This window comes from Ruditapes philippinarum, unplaced genomic scaffold (genome assembly GCF_026571515.1).
Source record: "Ruditapes philippinarum isolate M1 unplaced genomic scaffold, ASM2657151v2 ctg1865_1_1_1_1, whole genome shotgun sequence".
Lineage (NCBI taxonomy): Eukaryota > Metazoa > Mollusca > Bivalvia > Venerida > Veneridae > Ruditapes > Ruditapes philippinarum.
Window position 1 is genome coordinate 50,377 of NW_026864422.1, and position 4,800 is coordinate 55,176.

Sequence of the window (4,800 nt, forward strand, 5' to 3'; positions counted from 1 at the left end):
AAATCCGGGTTTTAATATTGTCAATAAAACAAAGGGACAAGCTGTTAATCTGAGCCTGCAATTTCGTGAAAATAATATCACAATGCACATGCTTTTTATATAAAGTTATTAAATACAAATATAACAACATATTTGTTTACTTGATTTTTACGAATCAAAATAAATATAATTAACACAACATGAAATTAACTGCTAATAATAACAGCTCCTTCCATAGGCCAAAATAAAAAGTATTCCATAAAAGACGACGCCGCTCACCGGCGTCGCCAATAATTCTTTTCACTTTTATTTTCAATTAAAATTAATTGTTAAATTAAAAGGTAGCATCCGATTAAAATAAGACTTGCAAGAAAATTATCATTTTATATTTGTTTTCTTCTCATTCTTTTTTTCTTCTCCCTTTCTTGCTGTCGTTCGTTTTTGTCATTTTTGTATTTCAATCTGTAATAAATAATAATGAATATGATAGCACTTAAAAAATAGGCAAGCATTTCGGTTATCACATAAGAAAAAGGAAACAACGACATATTGAAGTATGAAAACTTGAGCATAAAGTTACATGTACGTGTACTTGTACAATTTAAGTAGCATATACAAGTCAAATAGCATATGTATCCAAGTTTTAATCCAACTTCAAAGAACCTAAAAAAGGAATGTCAGCTTTCAACCTTTTTATCGTCTAAACATTCGGAATATCTTAACGATTATTCATGTATACTTCTCCGAAGCATAACGAAAAGTGCCGAAAAGACGAATTTGGTTTTACTTTATTATTACATATTGCTAGATTGAATTTTGACTTTTAAAATAAATTTAGGATAATCTATATGAAATATCTTACTATTTGTATCCATAAACCTCCACTTCACACAGATGAAATATTGTTTGTATGTTCCGTAAAGTTATCCTGACATAACGAGCTTTTACTGGATCAAACTTGAAAGACATGAAAAGACCCAATTCGCCTTCCTTATACGCCACCATATTCCAATTACCAGGATTTTCCCTTGCTACGGAGATTTCAACGTTTTGTGCTCTTTTAGCTAAAATAACAATTATTTTCTACATCGACATTAACTACAAAAACAAATTTGTGACAAACTGCCTTCGTTTCTTTTTTTCGATGTTTTTTGAAAGTGTATTCGGATGGTCACAAATCTTAAGAATGTACGTCAAAGTTTTCACGAGCCTATGGCAAATCCATTACCTGAACCGAAATAATTTATTATGAAGACATCTGTTTGAACCCAAACAATAATTAAAAAAAATACGGCATCATTATACGAGAAGTAAATATAAAATATGAATTTAAATAAGTAGGTTTTTTACGGATCTATGATACTTCTAATAGCCTTTTTCAAAAGTTAAATTATAAGTTGCCTCTATGAAATTAACACCCATATATATACCATTTAATATAGTAAACAGTTGTATTAATAAAAAGAATAAAGAAAACATACAGCCAGTGTCACTGTTTGTGATGTTAACTTGACTTATGGCATATTCATCCTGAAGATCTACTTCCCACCAGGGACTTGTGTTGTTATTAGTATGGAAACAACTGTTGTGAGATATTGTACTATCAGCATTACCATCATTCCCTTTGTTAGCACTCATTGATTATTTAAAGAATAAACAGTTGTCTGACTGGCTGGTTTTCCAAGGGCAAGATTAACGAAAGCTGAAACAAAAATCCTTTTTAATTAATCATTAACCTTTATAATATTAACCTTTATTAAAGAATATATTTTGTGCTTACTTTTTTCCCTAAAACTTAAGAAAATCACGTTTTAAAGTTTTAATAGTAAGAAGTCTATTCACTATGTGTTGGTGAGGAAGAGATATAATCTTTTTCTCAGCTAGCAATTTGCTAGTATTTACTACTTAAATATTCATTACTATTCAGATCAAATCAGAGAGTAGAGTGTACAACATACTTTACGAAATGAGCATATTCCTTATGCACGAAAGTTACAAAAGAAAAAGACTTCTTTTTGGTAAATTTGAACGTACTTAAAAAAACGTTCTTATACAGCATTTTATAGTGGATTTTGCAAAACGAAAACAATAAAATAAATACAATGTTCGAACATATATGCCAAATTCACACCATTCTATTTCAATACCTGAGAGCAGTGCAAACGCAATGCAAACTGTCTATAATAACAACATTTTTATCATTGTTGTTCGAAAGACATACACAGAATTGCTAGATGTGTGATTGAAACATGAAGAAGCAAATAGTCGCTCATTTACTTCTGTAATTTGATTTTTATAATTAGTTAACAATTGATAATGCAGAAAATATTTTTACAAGATAATGGAATGAACATAACGTTTATGGTCATACATTGTATTGTGTAAAGTAAAACGATATTGTGAGTTACAAAGAAAATTCATGTGTTCATATAATTGAATAAAGTAAAAAAAGCAGTCAAGTAAGTTAACAGGGGTAATGCTTACTTTGTTCACAGTTCTTTCCATAAAATCCAGCGGGCACATGTACATACGTAGTTACTATTCCCATTTGTACACACGCCGCCGTTCAAACATGGCTTAACATCAACAATCATCGGCAGGCACTCCTTAATAAAGATGACTTTAAGTGATAACGTTAATTCAACAACAATAAAATATAATTTTGATCACTCTGAGAAAAATAAATGAAATATTCCGAAAATGTAGGTTAGTCAAATTAAATATGTTTCAATAATAAAAATCTTTTTCGCTTACATAAAACAATTATTTATATTACATGATTTCTTGCTGTTAGGTCATAATACTTGATACTATTTTAAATACCACACAGAGAATGGCGATATATTGGAGTTAGATAATAACAGATACACAATAAAGACCTAACATTTACTGAACTCGTTATGTTGAAAAAGGTATGCCTTACTTTGTCCAAAGACTTCTACTTCACATAAATGAAAATATGTTTTGTATGTTCCCTTAAAGTTACTCTGACGTAACGAGCTTTCACTGGAACAAATGTGAAAGACACGAAAAGACCCCATTTGACCTTCCTTATAGGCTAACATCTTCCAATTACCAGGACTTTTCTCTTTGCTACGGAGATTTCAACATTCTGTGCTCTGGAAGCTTAAATGAAATTAAAAACATATTTACCTGCACACAACTCAATAAATAGATTTGTGAGTTATGGCTGAATATGTGATAATGAATATGTAAACGAAATGAGGAACAAACATAGTTTAACGGATTCTGCTTTTTTACATATTGAACTGTATTTCTTTTAATTAGAACAAAATTAAGAATATAACCTCGTAAGAAAAACGCGTGCATTATCGGTTCGTTCTTGGGTTCCTTAAAAATTGCTCCTATTCAAGTGATTTCTTATGTAGACATTTTTTAAACTAAAGCAGTGTTTTAAAGAAACATGGTCTATTGCCAATGTTGTAAAATAAGTAATTATAAAATTGCAACTCAATGAGGCTAAGAATAGCTTGTTTTCAAATTTTTTTTCCATGAATTTTAATAATAACGTTAAAATAAAGCATATATAATATTAAAGTATAATAGTAAATATATAGTAAAACGAAGAGAGCTACATACTTGAAGAGTCCTTCCTGTTGGTGATGTTAACTTGACTTATGTAATATACATCTTGAAGATCGACTTCCCACCAGGGATTTATATTGTAAGCAGTATGGAAACAATGGTTACCATCAGCATCACCATCATTCCCTTTGTCAGCAGTCAATTGATTATTATTATAAATACTTGTCTGACTGGCAGGTTTTCCAAGGGCAACATTAACGAGAGCTGAAGTAAATTATAAGTAATCATAAAACTTTTACAATTTTTTTTACCATTTATGTCAGAATATATATTTATTTGCATAGTTTTCTTCACAAGAAAAAAAATTTTGTTTTTTATAGTGCGTAAAGAACTTCTTACATTTAATGTGTAAAACATTTAAAGGATTGCAAAGTTGAAATATTAGTACTCGTATTAATGTATTTTTCAAGTTGATATTTTACCTGCATTTGACAGTGTTGTTTCAGAACAACCATAAATCGTCGAACCTACCTGAAATATTAAAATCATAAAAGTTTTTTGATGTTTTGCATTCCATAAGTTTTGTTACGCTTTTTTTTTTTTTTACATTTGTTATACTTGTATGAGTGGTATTTTATATATTTTCCTTGTATTAGTGGCAATTATGTCTATTTACTTGTTGTATTAGAGGCAATATATATCTATTCTACTTGTACAATTGTAAATTTAATCTATTGTACGTGTATTAGTGTCAATTATCTCTACATTACGTGTATAAGCGGCAATAACTTTATTTATACTATTCAGATGATTTATTTAATAGCAACATCTTTTATTCCGAATGCCATATTGAAATATCATACAAGAAATAATACAAGATCTGTTTATGTGTTTAACTCACAACAGTATAGAAATTACCCAACCTTTAATTAAGGAGGATAAAAAACGAAAAAAAAAATACAATAAACTATGTTATACCAATGTAGAAAATATCAACTTCCCCCATGCTTTACAGATTGACAATATTCCCGAAAGACAAGAGTGAAATCAAATATCTTCTTCTGAAATTGCAAAGATTATAGTATATTATGCAACTCAAAAGTTCAAAAAAATGCTAATATTTAACTATTACAGTAGCATGTTTTCCTTGATCATTTATGTAATAATTAGTCAATTGTCCAGTCAACAGTGGTAAATGGGCAAAATATAATTTTTTCTATTTCTAAGTAAAAATGTCGTTCTGATGACATTGATTACCCTAAACCTTACCAAAGA

The 4,800-nt window shown here is 29.2% G+C and overlaps 1 long non-coding RNA gene across 1 annotated transcript; it reads right to left on the bottom strand.

Moving 5' to 3' along the window:
- Positions 1 to 273: 273 nt before the first annotated feature.
- LOC132725501 (uncharacterized) lies at positions 274 to 2,569 on the bottom strand. Its single transcript, XR_009625064.1, has 4 exons — positions 2,464 to 2,569; positions 1,461 to 1,681; positions 842 to 1,043; positions 274 to 441 (listed from the first exon to the last, which is right to left on the bottom strand). It is a non-coding gene; the product is annotated as an uncharacterized LOC132725501 (long non-coding RNA).
- Between the last annotated feature and the right edge of the window lie 2,231 nt (positions 2,570 to 4,800).